The following is a 21438-nucleotide window of genomic DNA, read 5'->3' as shown; positions in this document are numbered from 1 at the left end:
GTGGTTAGAGCCTCATGATCCTCTGTCACTTTCTTTAGCATTATTACATGAACTACCATTAGGGAAATGGAAAAACTAATTCCAGCAGCTTGCAAAAGTTTAGTAAAAGGGGAGAGATTGGCATTCTAAGTCCACCATCAACATATATGGCTGTAGTTATTCAGAGTTTATTCAGCACCTGTACATCAGACACTGCTGGACGTAAATTAAAGCCATATTCTCAGGGGTTAACAGTGCCAGCTCTGGACATAGCCTACCTGGCTTCAAAGGCCAGCTGCACACTGTGTAAGCTTCAACAAGCTTCTGTTTCCTCATTATAGTTGTGAGGATGAAATTAGTTCGTTGGCCCAAGTAAGATTATCTGTTGTTGTTGTTCTTCTTCTTCATCATCATCATCATTTGTGCCTTGCTTAATTCTCCAAACAACTTCATGATGTAGATACTACCTCTCTCACTGTAGCTATCAGGAACCTGAGGCACGGAGAAATTGAGTAACTTACTCAAAGCCATGCAGCTAACAACTGGTAAACCCAGGATTTCAACCGCCATCTGTCTGACTTCAAAGCTGTGCGCTCAATCACTCCATGATATCTTACTCAAGCTCATAGCCCCTCAAAGACGGTAGGTTCTGGTGGGTGATCCTTATTTAGTTTTCTACCAATAGTTGTTTGATGATTTAAAAAATCCCATCTAACAAGACCTGCCCCATGATCAATACCCATCCACACTGAATCTTTAATGCTCTGTCTTATCAAATTAGCAGCTTCCACCACAACTCAGGGCAGAAATCAATGTTCTCTTGACCTTAAACACGCACCAACGTGCAAGCACTCATGCCTCGGGGCTTCGGTGGCTTGTGGGTGAGGGGAGCCACTCTCAGACATGCCCGCTTCAATCCAGAGAGAACACAGCTCCGGATGAGCCACGCTACCACAGGCCCTTGCCAGCCTGGCAGTCATGGGCCCTCATCCCAAGCCTCCGTCCCTTCTTCCATGACCTGGGTGCTTCCGAAGATCCCCAGCACACAGCACACAGCCAGGCAGCCTCTGGTCTCTGCCTTCTCCTTAACTCAGCCACAGTATTATGAGGCCTCTCAGCCTCCAGGTTTTCCCCTTTAAACCCTCCAGTCCTCAGCCACAAAGCTTTCCCTCCCCCTGCGGGATCCGGTCTAACGCTTGCCACCATTGGACATGCTTCTGCATGTCATTTTCTTCCCAGCATTCACCCTCCACTCCAGAGCCAAGGTCCACACTCTCCTAGTCTCCCGTTTTGCTCTGAATTCTGGTTCTGTGCTCATGCCAGAGCTCCCTCCTGCAATTCCCTACTCATGTCTTATTAAAGTTTCACAGCAAAACAGTCCAGAAGAGTCCAGCCCATTTTTTTCTTTACCTCCTCTAAACTCTTTCAGTTTTTCAAGTCTCAAGAACACGATTTAGCACTTAATTGTCTATTACCTTGTGTTGTTTTCCTTCATGAGCTGCAGCATCTCCTGAGGCAGAAAGCAAGATCCTCAAAAATTATAGCATACCTTCTCCTGAAATCTTTGTAAGAATAATAAGAGATAGCATTTATTAAGTGCTTACTAGTACCAGGTAGTGTTCTGAGCAATTTACAAGTGTTATCTTGTTTAATCCTCACAGCCACGTTATAAGATGACTCATTGTTATCTCCATTTTGCAGAAGAACTGACACCCAGGGGTCACATAACTGGCACCAGGTCATTGAGGTGGCAAGCGATGGAGCTGGAATTTCAATCCCAGTATCCCAATCAGGGCAGGTGCTCTTAGCCACTAGGCCTCCCATAGCTAAACACAGAGTTGTTTTACAATCCATACTGTTGTGAAACTGTTCCCAAAATCATATACTGTTATTGACTCTACGGATTGACTGCATATAATGATAAGAGCTCATCTGGGTTCGTTTCTCTATTGCTGCATGCAAATTCCCCCAAAACCCAGTGGCTTGAAACACTTATCATCTTAGCTTCTATGGGTCAGGATTCCTGGCACAGCCTAGCTGATGTCTCTAGCTCTAGGTCCCTCACAAGCCCACAGTCAAAGCGTCAGTTATCTCAAGGCTTGACTGGGGAAGGGTCATCTTTAAGTTCACGCACCAGGCTGTTGCAAGATTCACTTCCTTGTGGGCTCACAGCCAGAGGCTGCCCTCAGTGCCTTGCCACGTAGCCTCTCCACAATGCAGCGCACAACATGCTGATTTGCTTCATCAGAGCATGCTGGGGGACAAGCCAGAGAGCCAGGGAGAACACAAGCAAGGCAGAAGTGCAGTCTTTGTAACCTCATCCTGGCAGTGACGCCCCATCACATTTGCCCTGTTCACTAGAGCAAGTCACTAGATCCAGGCCCACACTCAAGGGGAGGGGACCACACAGGGGTGTGAATACCAGGTGGAGATCACTAGGAGCCGTTTGAGAAGTCCCCTACCACAAATCCACAAAAAGCAATTAGGGGAGGCCTCCCTGAAAGGCATTTAAGCTGGCCACTGATGGATGAATAAGAGTTGGCCAAGATGCATGGGGTGGGGTAGCCAGACAGAGGGAAGAGATCATGGGAGGCCCTGGAAGGAGCTCAGTTTTTTCAAGGAAGAGCAAGAAGCTCCATGAGACTGGAGGGGGAGGGGGAGGGGGAAAGACCCCTGAGATGAAGCTAGGACAGGCCTCGGGGGCAGGTTCGGAATCTTCCTCCTTCTCCTGAGAGCAATGAGAAGTCCCTGAAGGATTTCAAGGAGTGGGATATGCGAATGGAGAATGTGTCAAGGAAGACTAGAGTGGAAGAAGACAGCAGGCAGGAGGCTGTGACAGATGGAGAGGAATAGATGTGATGTGTTTGAGGTATTGTTTGGATGAAGAATTGGCTCAGTCCACTGCCCAGGCCAATGACTGTTCAAATTCCAAGGTAGTAAAAAGTTCCTGCCAGGTGAGACCTGATTCCTTCCACCCTTCTGTCTGCTGGTCCTGGGTGGAGCAATCATTCTCAGGCTTCTTTCAGAATGCGAGGGAAAGGGAGTCTTGTAGAGTAATCCTCTCATTTCCTGGCAGAACCACCTGGTGTTAAGGTGCCTCATCTGGGATTGGGCTGTGTGTGCTCTCCATGTGTGGGCCTCCATGATGGGTCTGTCTGCTGTCTGTCTCTCTCTAGTGTTCTAGAAGGCTCTGGCCTTCCCTCTACTCTTCTGATTTGCCATCTAAGATACTCCAGGCCACTTCCAGAAGACGTTACCATTGCTTTTCCATTCCTATTTCTTGTCTTAGTTTGGATTTTCCCAGAAAGAGAACCAGGGATAAAATTTTGAGAAATTGTCTGCTTGGGAGGTGATTCCAGGAAACACTAGTAGGGGGGTTGGGAAGGGAAAGGAGCCCATAGAAGTGTATTATCAAGGACATTTCCACCGTGGACAACGACGGGGGCTTCACCCCACAGGGCCACTCCGAGAGACCCTGCAGGACAGACACTCAGAGTTGTCCTACCCAAGGGGTGAGGAACCCCATCCATCACTGCTTGACCACTTCCCACCTGCCCTGTCAGCTCTCTGGCAGGTCCCAGCACAGGTCTGGTGGACACCCATGGCCAGAAAAGAAAGCTCCCCAGGAGAGGGTCACTAGTGTTTGCAGCAGGTAGCTTTCATGTGTAGGGTGAGTGTCGAGAGGACATGAGTGGGACTTAAGAAGATCTAATGCAATAATCACAGCTAAAATACTTTATATAATTAGTCTAGTTCATCCTCACAGTTAGGCTAGCTCAGCCCTTGACACACGAAGGTACTCAACAAATGTTAATTAAATTGGTTAGTGTTGCCACTGAGTTATCCAAGGTCGTTCAGCTTGTAAATGTCAGAGCTGGGGTTCCCACCAGGTCATTGGTGCTGAGTCCATTGGTCTTTTGACTGTAGAACAAGGAATGTGTCACTGCAGTGAGGGGTCTCACCTCAGCATGGAGACAAGTTGAGGAGAAAGGTGGAAAGGGTGATACTGACTTAGCCAACATCAGCATCTTGCCCTGGGTCAGCCCAATTAGCAGGGTTTGTCTGATAAAATTATGAAGAAGAAAACCCCAGAACGACCTCTGGGCATGTACATGAGAATGCAGGAAGAACAAATGAGGGTAATAAAAAGTATATACTGACTGTCTCTATCAAGCCAAAAATACCAGATTGAAAAACAATCATTCAGACACTATCTCGTAATTTGCTTCTGGAGACTAGACTAACTTATATGATTGTGTGTGGGGGGCGTGGGGTGTTGGGGGGAATCCACCATTCAGAAAGGGCCCATTCAAGTAAAAGCTGATTGATTCCTTGGTTGTATCTATTCTTGGTCATAATCTCTTCTTTTGTTCTGGCGCCTTGATGTTATTTCAGGAATGTGGGTCTCTAGGGTAGATTCTAAACAGAATGGCGACTGTGTAACAGAATGATTGCTGGAGGGGCGATGTGAAGGCAGGGGAGAAAAGTCACTGGACTTGGGGAGGACAGTGCCTCCAGGCTCGGCTCTCTGGGTGACCAGCTGCAGAACCCCTGACGTAAGAGAGAGAGGGGAGCGGACAGATCATCTAATACCCTTAGTGTGTGTCAGGCGCTGTCCTTGGTGCCTTTGTGATCTCTGCAGTTGATCAGCACCAAGGCCCTGTATATCCCCTTTGAACAGATTCAGAGATGTTAAACAGCTTGTCCCAGCTCCCTCAGATGTTAAGCAGAGGAGCATTTGAACTCAGTTCTGCCTGACTCCAATGTCCTTGCTCTTTCCTCCCTCCCGTGCCTCAGTTTCCTTCTGTGCTTTTTAGCACTATTTATCAACTGTATGGAAAGTGCCATTTTAGAGTGTCGTTTTCTGTACACATTGGTGTAGGCTACTGGGTAGTGCAGAGCACCCCAGCTCCTGCCTCGTTACTCTGCATCCCTGTTTAGGAAGAGGTAACCTGAGAACACTCTGCTATATGCACCTTTTCTGCACCAAGTGAAGGAGTCTGTTACTTGGGAGAAGGGCTCTTCGTCATCTGCAAATCAGTGGGACATTATCTGGTTCTGGTCAGAGAGTTAGCAAAACCCATATGGAATTTTTTAAGCCAGGTTTCCTTTTTATTATTATTATTCATGCCAGGAGTCCACCGGGAAAATCTTTATCTGCATTAAAACATACATAAGAAGAGGAGAGAAGAAAAGGCAGACAAGAGTGAGTCCTACAAAGGGTTTCTTTGAGGCCAGCTCTGTTCCTCTCTAAAGTTCTTTGCCTTGCTCTCCACAAAGATGGAATCTGGGTTCAAGGTTGAATGGAAGCCAGCTCCTGATGGAACGGGTATCCCCTGAACACACCTCTAGGAGATTAGCCCGTCATTAAATATTTGTAGGATAACAGGAGAAGCCTAATTTAGTTTTTGTTTCTTTCTCTCTGTGGTTTAATCACAGATGAAAGAGACTAATAGCACTGCAGAGCTTTCTGGTGATCAAAGGCCAATCAATCCCCTTTGTGGAGTAATTAACTATTTGCTAAACTTGCAGAATTGATTTCCATTTAGGGCTAAGAGAGAGGGTTTTAAATGAAGACCGATTCACCAGGCGAGAGGAGGGGATCTCGGGGCTGATGCCAGGAGATACTCAGGGTGATGAATTGGAATCTGCTAATTAAAGACTGAAAAATACAGCCAGAGCCTGACCCTATTTGGGAGTACTTTAGGGAAGGACAGGCAGGAGGAAGGGTAGACGCCGCTGCTGTCTTTATCTGCCAGGCAGCTGTGCACACTTGAAGTGAAGAAAGCCTTGGCATCTTGTCTGGGGCAGAAAAGGCAAGCAGATGCTGGCTGGGCAGGAGGTGGGCTGCATGTGGTCAGCAAGTCAGGGCAGAAGTCTGCAGGTGACCAGGGTGTGGACGGGAGCGCCCATGACATGAAGGCCCCATGTAGGCACACCCCAGCGCACAGAGCTGACCCCTGTGAACCCCCAAGATTCTACGCAGGCACTTGAAATTTGCACTTGAAGCCAGTCACGAACGTGGATCCTGTTGCCACCTATATAGATGCCCTAAGAATCTGACCAGATGAATACAGTTGGGACCTTAAATGAAAAATTTATTCCAGCTTAAAACTATAAAGATGAGACAACCTAATAATACCTCTGCTTCGGGTTGCCAGATAAAACACAGGATGCCCATTTCAACGGGAATTTCAGACAAACGAATAATCTTTTTTACTATATGTATGTCCTAAATTATTTGTTGCTCTAGTATAAGTACGTACCCAATGATTTGGTGTTTCTTTGAAATTCAAATGTAATGGGCTGGCCTGTATTTTTTTTGGGGGGGGGCTTTCATTTTACTTTATTATTTTTTTTAACATCTTTATTGGAGTAGAATTGCTTTACAATCATGTGTTAGTTTCTGCTGTATAACAAAGTGAATCAGCTATACGTATACATAATATCCTTATATCCCCTCCTTCTTGCGTCTCCCTCCCACCCTCCCTATCCCACCCCTCTAGGTGGTCACAAAGCACCGAGCTGATCTCCCTGTGCTATGCGGCTGCTTCCCACTAGCTATCTATTTTACGTTTGGTAGTGTATATATGTCCATGCCACTCTCTCACTTCGTCACAGCTTACCCTTCCCCCTCCCCGTGTCCTCAAGTCCATTCTCTACGTCTTCATCTTTATTCCTGTCCTGCCCCTAGGTTCTTCAGAACTTTTTTTTTTTTATTCCATATATATATGTTAGCATACGGTATTTGTTTTTCTCTTTCTGACTTACTTCACTCTGTAGGACAGTCTCTAGGTCCATCCACCTCACTACAAATAACTCAGTTTCGTTTCTTTTTATGGCTGAGTAATATTCCATTGTATATATGTGCCACATCTTCTTCATCCATTCATCTGTCGATGGACACTTAGGTTGCTTCCATGTCCTGGCTATTGTAAATAGAGCTGCAATGAACATTGTGGTACATGACTCTTTTTGAATTATGGTTTTCTCAGGGTATATGCCCAGTAGTGGGATTGCTAGGTCATATGGTAGTTCTATTTTTAGTTTTTTAAGGAACCTCCATACTGTTCTCCATAGTGGCTGTATCAATTTACATTCCCACCAACAGTGCAAGAGGGTTCCCTTTTCTCCACACCCTCTCCAACATTTATTGTTTGTAGATTTTTTGATGATGGCCATTCTGACTGGTGTGAGGTGATACCTCATTGTAGTTTTGATTTGCATTTCTCTAATGATTAGTGATGTTGAGCATCCTTTCATGTGTTTGTTGGCAATCTGTATATCTTCTTTATTTGCTAAATCCGACAGCCTTGCTCTGGTGAGATTTCTGCTCTCTATCTACTGAGTTAGAACCTCTCTGAGTCTTAGTTTCCTTCTCTATGAATGAGTCTCAAAGTAGTAACTGATTGTTTTGTTATGAATATTAGATGAAAGAACAGAATGGGAAGCACTTCAGACAACGTGGTACCTGGCACATTTTATGTTCTCTCTAAACGTAACCTGTGATGATAGCAAAAACTATTTATTTGGTAAATACAAATAATAATCTTAAATATTAATAATGTATTTCCCTTTTTCCTGTCTCCTCCCACCCCTTATCCCCAACCTCTTTTCTTCCTCCCTTTCTCCTGCTGCCTCATTTTCTCCCCCCACCTTTCATTTTTCCCTGCAAATTTGGTCTGTACCTACCAGCATTAATATTATTTTGTAAACTGCAGCTTCACTGCCCACTTTCCCCACTGCAGATGGGCAGGATGGGTGAGTGGCCATGAGCTGGCTCAAGGTGATAATTCTGTGGTCCTGACCATACTTTTTAAGTTCTCTGTGCCTCAGTTTCCCCTTAAGAAATGACAACAATGTGACATGTCAGATTAAATGAACTCGTATAAAATAGTGTCTGGATATATTATCATTATTACTAATAACACTTAGAAGTTAGTTTGGGCTCCCCCAGAAATAATGCAGTCAGGGTTAATTTCAGTAAGGTCACCTGAGCCAAGCTGGATGCTGGTTCGTCCCGAGGGAGACAGTAGATGGTTTCAGGTCCCAGCTTTGGTTTTCACAGTTCTCCTCTGGCCAGAGGAGCTCAGATGTAAGTGAAAACCAGAATGAATGCCTTTGGTGAGATGAGCTTGTGGGTGGTTTCAAGGTCTGAAGCAAATGAATATTTTTCTTGTCTCTCGCCGACCGTTCCATGCCTTACCATTTTCCAGGGCAGAGGCTCCCAGCAGGTCAACTGTGATTCAACAGTGTTTCTTGAGAACTTAGATGATCCATTTCCCTGACGGCCATTGCCACCACGACCTCCTTACCACAGCCTGTGTGGATTCCCCCCAGAATAAGGTTGGGGCAGGTGGGGACATCTTTTCTGTGCCCTGCTCTGCCCCAGACCACACAGCTTCTGGAAAGACAGCCTAGCTCAGGCACAAACACAGGTTGGGGACCCTTGCCCTGAACCAAGGCAATTTAGGGAGACTGGGCTGGATAGCACTTCTAATTGATTAGCGGGCTGTGGATTTCACAGTAGATGAGATCCCATATGAAGAAAAGATTCAGGCAGGGCGATTCTACTGTATTCTCCTGTACTACCCCCTAAGTAGCCGACCATGTCCTTTTCTTAATGCCTTTATATGTGCCAAGCTCGGTTCCAAAACTTGATAAACATTAACTCAGTTTATTCTTATGACAACCTGATGTAGCAGGTACTGTTATCACCCCCATCACTGAGGAAATACAAGCACAGAGAGGTTAAGCTATTGCCCAAGTTCACACAGTGATGGATTGATTTGTCATTGCAAATGACTTAAATGACACTCCACAAACAGTTGCTGATTACCACTTTCGACAGTGCAGTGCACCAGCTGCCAGGTGCCCAAGGATGCCTTAGACCCCATTCCTGCCCTCTCTGTGAGCCAGAGGTGTGAACTAAAGAGATGTGTGTAAGATATTACCAGTATGGAGATTCTCCAGACTGGGAGAATATATACATTTCTCAAAGATGAGGAAGTGATGAGTGGAAAGAATTGTGGTCTTTCGGCCTTGCCACTATTCCTGCAGCCAGGGAGAAAGTATTTTATTTCAATATCCCGACAGAGGTATAAATGTTATCATACCGCACGTAGCAGGCCTCCCGGCTTTGGGAACCCACTGAGGTTTAGAAGTTTTTGGAACATTCAGCTGGAAGTTCAAAGGTCATGCTCTGTTTGACCAACTGGGGCCTGGACCTAGTGTGACTTGAGTGAGTCTTTTGGGGGAGTGTGCTGTGCTGGGAAATCACCCCAAAGGACCTACCCCTCGCTGGCTGGACCACAGAGGTAACTGGCATTCTGTTGCCAGGAAGCCTTCAGAGAAGGGAAGAGGTTAAGCATGGTAGTGATTTAAAAGGATGCCGTTTGATTCTTTACAGTAAACTCAATTCACCTATCAAACAGCCAGGACTTGATATTCATGGCACATGAGACCAGTGTCTCTGCAGCTCCCCGTCAACAGGAGCAAGACGATGACCACTTAAGAGGGAGCTGCACGAAATCTCCGTTGCTCGTGCAATTATTTAGGAAGATGGGAGGAAGGTAGCCGGGAAAAAGAACGTTTCCCAAGCGGCGTTTGGAGAAGGCATCTCAGTGTCGGCCGGGACCCTGTCCAGGCTGACCGGCTGTGTTGAAATGCAGGGGCTGCCATGAACTGACTCACTGCTGGATAATTACGTTAGGGACCAATACGGCCTGTTGAAAATCAATTCTGTTGGACCAGTGTGTTTGTTCGGAAAGCCACTCAGCCAATTCAGGAGTATATTAGGCAACAGGCCCAGTGCGGTGACCTCTTCTGGATTGGGGTTGACACTTGAACGAAGGCGTTTGTCCAGTTAAAGGACAGTACTAGCAGCAGGCTCTTATCTCCCCTAAATTGGATTACTCAGATCTGCTTGTTCTCTTTAAAGATAGCTACTCTTGGGTTTTTTCCCCTCTCTTTCTATCTGTCTGAGATGGTTACCTAGTGATTATTGTTTAACTTGCCATCCTTATGTATTCTCGGACAGTTAACGCTTAATGCCACCAGTGTCACTTCCCTTTCCTATGTGAGGAAGGTCACCTGATGCTGACACCTGTATTTTTCAGGTCACTGGTTGGACCTGCGAATGGGTTGGGATCCAGGGGAGCTGTGTGCTTAGGAGTTCACAGTTGGCAAGCCTGTGATTCACGTTCCAGGAAGCAGAACACAAACCCAGGGTTAACGCAAACTTCCCTTCAAACACACCAATTCTCTCCAAAGGAATTCTTCTTGAGACACTTTCCTTGGCTTGAAAACTCTCAAGCTTGCTCGCCAGCCAACGTCCCTTGAGTGGGAGTGTCACCTGGCTACCAGGACTGAGGACAGCAGCTGCTTCCAGCCCTCTGGAGTGTTGCAGCCATTGATGGAAAGGTGAGGATGCAGGAGAAATGATTACTGAAGGGGGTCCCCACGGGAAGCTAGAGAAGTCCCAGCTGGGGCCAACGCTCCTGGTTGAGTCTTTGCTACCTGGAACTGCAATAGCTGCCACCACACCTAAAGTTGTGTAGAGTGTCAAGAAGACATCGAGAAGCCCAGGGAATCCCACGTACTCCTCTTGAAAGAATCCAAGAAAGACTTATTGCTGCAATTATGGTTCTTTTAATGACACATGGAATTAACTGCTCCACATATCCATTCGCTTTGACAGGTGAGGATTTCACTGTGATAAAAGTAGGGCCACGCACACTGTCAGTGATTTACATTTCTGTACCCCAAACCCTGTCAACCAATTAGACTGCAAGAGCGAGTGGCACCATTTTCTAATGAAGCTATAATCGGGCTGCTCCCTCGCCCAGAGAGAGCAGATGTCCTTGTCCCGAATGGAGAAGGTAATCATCAGGGGAAAGGGTTTGAATAAATCAGATGTGATATCAGTGCAGCTTGCTATAGGTCCCTTATAATTGGAACCTGGGCTGTTGGAGACTCGGCAGCCCCTTCTGTTTTGCTCAAAAGAAAGACTTTTCTGTGTCAAAAAAGGCAACTTGTTTTTTGAGATGAGCAGCTGGGAAGGCAGAAGCCACTGATAGAGATCAGGTCTGAGCTCTCGAAGATCCACTGAAATGTGAGGAGAGGGGAAGGGAAGGGAGAGGAGGTGGGAGAAAGGGAGAGAGAGGCAGGCAGGGAGGGAGGGAGGGAGGAAGAGGAGGAGAGAAAGGGAGGGGGCGAGGAGAGATGGAGGAAGATAGATAAACTCGCTCTCTGCCCAAGCTTGCTCACATACAAAACCTGATTGATAACATCTGTGCTCCTTATCTCTTGAAATAATTGTGAAAATTAAAAGGGATCCTGTGGGTGAAAGATATGATGCAATCACCTTTTATTAACACGGCTGCTAATCACGCCTCCTACGGGACAGCACTAACCTCTGCACAAGATCTCACAGATCCTGTCTAATGATGGTGATTGTGCGCTTGGCTTGAGGTAATTCTTCTGGCCAGTCAGTCCTCCAGCAAGGCATTGGGATTCCAGTATGACTCCAGGGAGAGGGAGGGGGAAGGCTGTGTAAAGAGCACCTGGAGGAATTCCAAGGAAGTGTTGCAGGCAGTGATGACAGTTGAGCCTCCTTTGCAAACTTTAAGATTTTCAGCACCATTGCCCTGCAGAACAAAGGTGTAGAGGCACCAGGGAGCCCCGAGAACTCCTTTAGGGGATCCCTGGGTGGAAAAATTTTTTAAATACTCCCTGGGAAGCCGTTCTGCTTTGATCTGTATTACTGATGCCTCCAAAAGGAAGGCCAAGAAATGCAGAATCCTCTCGACCACCAGACAGGGTCATGGAGCCATCCCCATTCTTGCTCCAGATCCTTTGGAAAGTATATTTTCCCACTGCTTTTGTATGAAGCCATTGCTCCTCCACTGAACCAATTTTATTGCCACAAGAAAATGTCTGATTCCCTACATAAGCACATCAGCTTCACCTCCCGCAGATGAGAGCTCCCCAGACTGCTGCTGGCTGACTGCAGGGCTGTGCTCCGCGCCCGGCTTGGTAAGGGCTGGTCACCATCCACAGGGGAATTTTCCCGTCCTTCACGGGGAACGTGAGCCCCACAAGAGCCTCCCCGTGATCACCTAGGATTCAGTGAGAAGAGATACGAGTGCATTGCTTGTGCCAGTTTGGCTTGTGTGGCTAATTGCACTCCGTGCAGAAAATAACACCTGCGAAGATCAGTCCATCCTCTGAACACCAGACTCTCAAAGTCAACGACAAAGCTCTCTGGGTGAAGCCCGTCGGTAGAAATGCCCGTGGAAACATCAAACGCGGCTTCCAGTGGCAAGTGACTGATAGTGAAACTTTAAAGATCAATGAGAAGGCGAAATTGAACCGAATTCTTTCAGGGTCTGAAGAGGATAGAGGCTGGGGTTGGGGGCTGGGGCCGGGGGGGCGGGGGGGAGATGACACACCCTGAGGGTGAAGGACCCTTCCAGAAAGGTGACTGACAATGCTTCGCAGGAAGACTTCCCGAGCTGCTCCCGGTCACGTGGAAGAATGGGACAAAACCGAGCTTCTCCTGAGGACCAATTTTCGAACCAACTTCAAGTAAATTTGGAGTAGCCGCATGCTTGGGATGTAATTACGTGGGGTCTGCCTTGACCACCAGCAGAAAATCAGCCATGGCTTTGGCAGGTTGGGGGCAGTTTCCTTTTAAGCAGGCTGCCTGCCCAAGTTCAAGGAGATTAGTAAACAGCGATGGAGAAGCCTTGTTTATAGTGAGATTGAAGCCGGCCACACTGATCCTTTGAACGGTATTTGTGAAGCTGCTGTTTTTTCCACCTCTTAACCAGTGCGCTGCACAAGGAACAGGCTGGGTGTTCTTCCAGCTTTTTAAGAAAATATTTAAATATCAAAAGTTTTTACTCTTTTCTGAGTGTGCAAAATATCAGCTTAAAACCCAATGGAAGTCAGAGTTCTTGCTTAGTATACAAGGGCTTATGAGTTTTATAGTGTTTGGGACCTTAATCTACAAAGTATGATTTAATCCTCTTTGAGCTATCTGCACCACAGAGCCCTGGTGGTAAATAAACCATATGGTTGCAGTGGAGGCAGCTACAGCTGCCCGTCTCCATCTTTCACCCTTCGTAAATATTTCTGCAAAACAGATGAAATTAACTACTGTAACAGATAAACAGAGAGTGTAGCGCTCAGAGCAGACGTCTAACCACAGCAGCCACGCTTAAACACAGCCGATAGCTCCGAGCTGAGACTCTGCCACCTGCCGATAACTTTCCCTCTGTTGAGCCCCGGTGTACCTGGATGCTGGTACCTACCTCTGAGAAGAGTGAGGGTGGCACAGAAACATCCACTGGGCAGGGAGGTTACGTGTGAGGAACAGGCTGAATCATCAGCGCTCCCACATGGGGCAGATGCTGGTGTACTGACGTGCACCGAGCTACTCTGCAGTGAGACTGAGGACGCTATCGTGGGTCACAGGGATACCCAACCCTGGGCATCGAGGCCCAGAGAAAGGAAGGGAGTGAAGTCAAGGAAAGGAGGTGATTCGCTTGGAGATGAGTTTGCTCCACGTGAAAGGAATGATTGCAATTGTGAGACTTGCCATGTCAGGAAGTAGAATCGGATGCAAGAAGCTTGTTTGTGATGACATGAATTGGGTGCTTAACTGGTAAACTTGGACTTTGCAGTCATTTTAAAGAGCAAACATTTATTTGAGTGGGTCTGTCTACATGAGTCTGGTGTCATAGAGACGCGGATTTGAAACTGTTATCTCTGTGAATTTGTGCTGGTTATGTCACCCCTTTGAGCTTCTGGTTTTCTCCCCTGTAAAATGGGAAGGATCATACCTCCTTACAGTTTATGTGCACAAGAGTTCATTGCAATCATCATCATCAATCATAAACAAAATTATTATCATTATTTTATTTATTAGTATTGTTATGGCAATAGTAAATGTTTAACTTCATGGTATGGGGAGGAAAAGAGGCTCCTATCTCCACCTTGGGCCCTTTAAGCCGTGGTCTCTTTGGCTAGGGCTGTGGTCCCCGCTTCTAGCATCTGAAGGTCATGATAACCCAGGGTGCCCCGTTCCATGGCTTTGTCACTTGCCATAGCTGTTTCAGCCAATCAGTGGCTCCTCTCTGCCTCAGATCTCAAGGGTTGGCTGAGTAAGCGGAAGCTGCCTGTCCTCTTCTGTGCTCCCCCAGACACTGGGGGCCTGAGCACACAGTGGGGGCAGGGCAGGGCAGGACATGGCAGGAGAATCCAGAGGGTCATAGGTGTGTGAAGTTTTCAAAGGTGTCAGTGGCCTGTGAGGGACAAATGTTCACCTGAAGGCTGGGAAAGGTCCAAAGGCAGCCGGAAGGTGAATCAATCAGATCGGCACACCCACTGTGTGCTGCAGTGTCCCTGAGCCTTCAGGGAAAGAAAATAAGGAGGAGAGGATTTAAGACAGAGGCGCTGCACTTTCATCCTGGCCTGGCAGACATCGCCAAGAAATAAAACAGAGCACAGAAATGGCTCAGTAGAGAATCCTGGTGTTTGTTGTTGTTGTTTTAATTTATTTATTTATTTGTTTGTTTGTTTGTTTATTGGCTGTGTTGGGTCTTCGTTGCTGTGCGCGGGCTTTTCTCTAGTTGTGGCGAGCGGGGGCTACTCTTGGTTGTGGTGTGTGGTCTTCTCATTGCAACGGCTTCTCTTGTTGCAGAGCGCTGTCCTCAGTAGTTGTGGCTTGCAGGCTCTAGAGCGCAGGCTCAGTAGTTGTGGCACACGGGCTTAGTTGCTCCGTGGCATGTGGGATCTTCTGGGACCAGGGATCGAACCCATGTCCCCTGCGTTGGCAGGCAGTTTCTTAACCATTGCACCACCAGGGAAGTCCCAGGAATCCTGGTTTCTTTATGGCTCAGTTTCACAGCTTAGAGCCAAGATGTTCCAAATCCCATTCACAGCTGAGATTGCAGCACGTCTGTGTCCTGAAGGGCGGCAGGGCCCCAGCTGGAGCCGCTGAAGGATGTGGCAGCTTCAGAGCAGCTTTGGGGACTCCTCACTCACAGATTGCCGTCATATTTGAAAATAGCTGGGTCTAATTGGATAATATTTTTAAAAAATAAAAGGATTTAAATCCAGAGCTATTAAAAAAATGCTGTTAACTGGGAACAGGATTTTTTTCCCAAACAGATCACATTCATACCCTCTAAGCTGAGAGTGGGGCTGGTAGTTCCATGGACAAGACAGGGAATACACAGCAAGTTGGACCAGGTTGGAAAACAAAGATCCAAGGGACCAAGGGTATCTCCATAGCTCCCTGGTTCCCACGGAAATATTTAAATTGAGATGTGGCATATTTATATATATATATAACTTTTCTCAATCATTTGAGAATAAGTAGCTGACATTGTACCCCTTCACCCTCAAATACCTCGGTGTCTATTTCCAAAAAAATGAGGCCATCGTTTTACATAATCATAGTACAATTATCTAAACGAAGAAATTGAACATTTATACAATATCATCAACTAATCCACAATCCAAATGCAAATTCTGTCCGTTCTTCCAACAATGTGCTTTACCCAGGAACACACAGTGCCTTTAGTCGTCACATCTCTTTAGTTTCTTTTGAACTAGAACAGTTCCTCAGTCATTCTTTATCTTTACGTGTTCTTTTTCTTTCTTTAACCTTGACATTTTTGAAGAGTACAGGCCATTTATTTTGTAGAAGCTTACTCGATTTGCGTTTGTCTGATGTTTCCTCGTGATTAGATCTCAGTGATGAATTTTTGGCAGAAACACCCCAGAAGTAATGTTGTGTCTTCCTCCTGCATCTAGCCAGAGGGATACAGTGTCGGGTTGGTGCCATTATTGGCGATGTTATCTTCGATCACTTGGCTAGGGTGGTGTGTGTCAGGTTTCTCCAGTATAAGGTTGCTCTCTTCCCCTTTGTGATTAATAAGAAATTTACAGGAAGGTACTTTGAGACTTTGTAAATATCCAATCCTCATCACACTTTCACCCACTAGTTTTAGCATCCATTGATGATTCCTGCCTGGATCATGTATTACTATGATATTTGCCAAATGGTGCTTTTCTAATTCCATCATTTTTCTACATTTCTTAGTCTAATTCTACTGTGATGGAGAGCCTTCCCTACCCCACATTTATCTACTTATTTATTTACTCATTTATATCAGTATGAATTCATGGGTTGTTATGCATTATTCAGGGGGTTGTGATTCGTTACCATCACTATTTATTTTCACATTCATGTTGTCCCAGAGGTGGATGGTAAGAGAGCCCTCTCTGCCCTTTGAGATGTCTTCATTTTTGAGCACTTTCTGGAACAAGACACTCAGGCTCATTTTGTACCTTACCTGCCCTAGAATCAGCCATCTCTCAAAGGGGTCCTGAATCCTGTTAGTGGAGAACAGAATATAAAAGCAAGATCTGGGCATCAGGGCTATTAGGATGTCATTATTTCTAGGTCGTCTCAGTGGACAGAGCTAGGATCTATATCTATTTTTGAAACATACTGATACTTTCAATTCGAGTCCTATATCATTTTAGGCTTCCTCTTTTGTATTTTTTGGGGAAAAAAAAACCCTACTTCTCCAAGAGTGAGACATCTAGCTCCCATTTTTCTCAACGTATTTAATCTTTGCTCATTCCTAGTATACATAGAAAGTAGTTTTCGAATTGTTCGTGCATACCGTTGTGCAAAACAAAACTACTAACTAGAGTTCAATATTTCTCAACACTTCTTTTTGTCTTTAGACTGAGGGTACGTAGAAAAACACTGTCTTCAAAAGTTACTTGGAATAATTGTCCCTCCAGCCTTCATTCATTGTGGTTATGCTATTCATTGGAAACACAGTTTGATTCTGTTCGGGGCTTTCTCCCCATCCACATGGATGTTTTTGAGTATATAAAAAAATGAATATGATTATAAAAGTCAAAACTAAATAAGAAAGCATATTCAGAGCAGAGTCACTCCCCCTCCTAACCCTTTCTCCCTGTGCCCACCCACCCCATGCAGGGACCCAATCTCCATTTCTGATTTTCTTCCCAATGTCTCTTTTTGCTAAAATAAGTAAATATATGTACAGTTTAGTTCCTCTTCTTTCTCATAAAAAAGCGAGCCTACTGTAAATGATCTTTTGCACTTTGCTTTTCCCCCTTATCGATGCATTCTGGAAATCACTCCCCATCAGCCTGTGGAGTTCTTCCTTACTTGTTTTTTACTGAATAGTACTGCACTGTGTGACTGTATCACAGTATCTCCAACCAGTCATCTGTTTGTGGGCATTTAGACTGTTTCCAGTATCTTGCAATTACAAACAATACTTCAAGATATAAGTTTGTATGTGTGTGTTTTCATAGAGTTGGACAGGTATCTTCAGGGTAAATTCCTAGAGGTGAGACTCCTGGGTCACTAGGTATACAGATATATAGTTGTGTTGGATATTGCAAATCCCCCTCCTCAGCTGCTGTGCCAGTTTGTATTCCCTCTAACAAGTCGTGAGGATGCCTGTTGTCCCACAGCTCACCAGCAAAATGTATCAAGCTTTCTAAGATTTACCAGTCTGATAGGTGGCAAATTTTTCAACATCATTTTCATAAAGAACTTTATTGAGAGATTATTCACATACCATACAGTTTACCCACTTAAAGTGCACAATTCAATGGATTTTAGTATATTCACAGATACCTGCAACCATCACCACAGTTTGAGAAACCCAGTGCCCTTCAGCTGTCACCATCCTAGCTTGCTCTTCCCCCAGCCCTAAGTAACAATTAATCTATTTCCTGTCCATAGAGTTGCCTGTTTTGGACATTTCATATAAGTGGTGTCATACAATATGTGGCCTTTGTGACTGGCTTCTTTCACTTAGCATGTTTTCAAGGTCCATCTATGTCATGGCATTTATCAGTATTTCATTTCTTTTCATGACCAAATAATATTCCATTATATTGTCAAATAATATTCCATTTTGTTTATCCATTCATTCGCTGGTGGAACTTGGGTTGTTTCCACCAGTTGACCATTACGAATAAACCTGCTACAAACATTCGTGCGTTGTGTTTTTGTGTGAGCGTATGTTTTTATTTCTCTTGGGTATATGTATGTAGGAATGGAATTGCTTAGGTCACATGGCATCTCTATGTTTACTTGTTTGAGGAACTGCCAGACATTTTCAATGTAGTTTATTTATTTATTTATTTATTTATTTTTGGCTGTGTTGGGTCTTCGTTTCTCTGCGAGGGCTTTCCCTAGTTGCGGCAAGTGGGGGCCACTCTTCATCGCGGTGCACGGGCCTCTTACTATCGCGGCCTCTCTTGTTGCGGAGCACAGGCTCCAGACGCGCAGGCTCAGTAGTTGTGGCTCACAGGCCTAGTTGCTCCGCGGCATGTGGAATCTTCCCAGACCAGGGCTCGAACCCGTGTCCCCTGAATTGGCAGGCAGATTCTCAACCACTGCGCCACCAGGGAAGCCCTCAATGTAGTTTTAATTTGCATTTCACTTATGTGTGAAGTCGAACATTTTTTCTTATTTTTAAAGGCTATTTGTATTCATTTGTTTCAAACTGTCTGTTCATGTCCTTTGCCCATTTTCCTATTGGGTTTTATATCTTTTTCCTCTCAATTTTTAAGATGGCTTTGTATATTGGAAAAAAATTAGCCTTTTACCTGTGATATATATTGCAAACATTTTCTCCCATTTCTCATTGTCTTTTGACTTCGCTTATTGCATTTTTCCATGCAGACTTTTACAAATATTTTTATGTAATCAAATTTATCAATCACTTCTCTTATTATCTCTGGATATTGATTCAATTTAGAAATCCTTTCTCCGTACCCAGGAATTTACCCATGTTTTCTTTCAGTACTTGTAGGATTCCTTTTTTCTTACAGCTCTCTGATCCATTTCAGAATATATTCTTGTGCGTGGTTGGAGGTATAGGTCTAACTTTACTAAGTTTAACTGGCTACCCACGTGTCCTAGCACCACTTATTAAAAAGATCATTTGTGCCCAAGTGATTTTTGATGTCACCTTTATATTCAGGTTATACTAAATTTTCACATATGCTTGGATCTCTTTCCAGACTTTCTGCCTTATTCCAGTGGTCTGTCTGTTTATTCAGGTGCCAACACCATGCTGTTTAATTTATTATGAGGAAGTTTGATAACCTCCTCTGGGCACCTGTTCTTTTGCTAAGGCCCTTGCCCTCCAGAAGTCCTCTCTTATATCTACGCTTCAGTCTTCCCTACTGTAACTTAAGCCCATTTCCTCTGTGAGTTCCTGTGAACGCAGGGCTCTCTCTGTACACCTCCCTCTGAGTTGTCAGGTGCTATGAGCTCTCTCCTTTCATGCAAATGTGGCCGCTGCTTTCCGGCCCAGAGGTGACTCTCTCTCATTGACAGCCCTGCCTGCCGACTTTACAAGTAATTTGCTGAGTTTGTCAAGCACTGCAGAATCATGTAAATGCCATTATCGTTTTTGTCATCATCATCATCAGTGGAAGCATCAGCTGCTTCCCTTCTTTCACCTATTGTTTAGAGCAAGTGGGTAGCTGCTGACGCTCAGAACAGAAGCTTTATCTGTGGAATATCCAAAGTCATAAGCCCTTGTAGGTCAGCTCATGTCTCAAAGGTGTTAGACAGGCCAGGAGGAAGATCATCATACACCACTTATTCTTTGTCGTTGAGGAGTCAATATATCTCACAAGGGTCCCCCACCCCGACCCCAAACGAATTTTCTCTCCTTGGTGTAATAGCGCAGTGTCTAATTGAAAAATACATTTATGCTTAAGAAGTGGTTGTTTAAAAAAAAAGAGACATAGTTGTAGACTCTGTAAACCTATTTCTCCACTGTTTTAAGGTAGAATACAAGGTTGGGACAATTAAACATTTTGAGTCCATTCAATAAATATCTGGTGAACAACTGCTCTGTGAAAAGCATTGCAGTAGAACCTGTGAAGGACTCGAAGAAAAACAAGACAAGATTCTGCCCTCCAAGAGTTTGCTCACGAGACAATGGGAGGAGAGATACATAGGCAAAACAGTGTCATTACAGGGCAACTGAGAACATGCAAAAAAAAAGAAAAGTTGCAAGGTGCTGTGGGAGTGCAGAAGAGAAACTATCCATTCTGGGGTCTCTTTGGAAGAGACGAGACTTAAATTGGACTCTGAAGAATAAATTGGATAGCCCAGGAAGATAATCTGGCATTTAGAATGGCTTAAGCAAAATCACAGAGGAAGAAACATATAACGAATTGGGCCATATGAAATGACTGTTTTGTAGGTCAAAGCAGTCACTTATTGGCAAGTGCGTGTGATTGACTCCTAATACATCAGATGTTAGGGTACTGTAGACTGGTTGCAGATCTAGTAGAATTAGTAGACTTATCTGGAGGAGTTGAGAGATCCTCTATGGGAAGCCAAGTTTTATGGGATTTTGAGTGTTAAATGAAGAATTTGATCTTTATTCAGTGAGATTCATCTAATTATTTAGTTATAAAATATTTTAAGTTCCTATAACATGCCCAACCTCCTAGTTGGGGAAGCTTTGAGAACACAGTCATGTTTCAGAAGGATAATTCTGGCAGTAGTGTGCATGGCGGGCTGGAGATAGGGGAAACTTGGGTAAGAAGACCACTTAGGGGCTCTAGGAACTAGAGAATAAATGAGGGCCTGGAGCATGGATGTGATAGCAAATAGAAAGGATGGAAGTGAAAGCCATTCCAGAAATTGAAATGGCACCAGAGATTGTGACTGAATCAAAGTAAAGGCAAGGGAGGAAAGGCTGACCAAAAGTCTCTCTGGTGCAACTCAGGAGAACTGGGAGGTTCCCAGGGACCGCCATCTATTCATTCATTCATTCATTCATTCATTCCACAAGTATTTATTGAGCACCAACTGTGAGCTGAGCAATGTTCCAAGAGCTGGAGACATAGCAGAGGACAAGACAGGCACGTGTCTAATGCAAAGAGACAGGCAATCAATGAATAGATAAATAAGTTAATTTATGATGTAATGGAAGAGAGTGATAAGCACTATAAGGAAACATTATTTAAGGTAAAAGAACTGGGAAGGGTAAGAAAAGGTATTTTCCAAAAGGATAATTAGGGAAGGACTGGTAGAGAAGATAACATTAGAGCAGAGATAAGAATGATGTCATGGGATGGGGGGGACCCTGGGAAGACCTGGGGGAAGGGAGTCCCAGGGAGAAAGAACAGCAAGTAGACAGGTATTGAGGCAGGTACAAGCCTGGAGCATTTGAGGGTCTGCTCTAAGGCCAGGACCTCTGGAGTGAATAGAGAATTGGAGAAACCAGTAGAATGTGTAATAGAGGGGTACGGGAAGAGTGTGTCATGGCAAGGAGCTTGATATTTTGAGCGTGCTGGGTTTTGAGTTTGGAGAGATGACCTTCTAAAGTTTATCTGGCTCCTATGTGGAAAATTGAC

Source organism: Balaenoptera acutorostrata, chromosome 19 (assembly GCF_949987535.1).
Source record: "Balaenoptera acutorostrata chromosome 19, mBalAcu1.1, whole genome shotgun sequence".
In the NCBI taxonomy this organism is placed as follows: domain Eukaryota; kingdom Metazoa; phylum Chordata; class Mammalia; order Artiodactyla; family Balaenopteridae; genus Balaenoptera; species Balaenoptera acutorostrata.
This window is presented reverse-complemented; position numbering follows the sequence as displayed.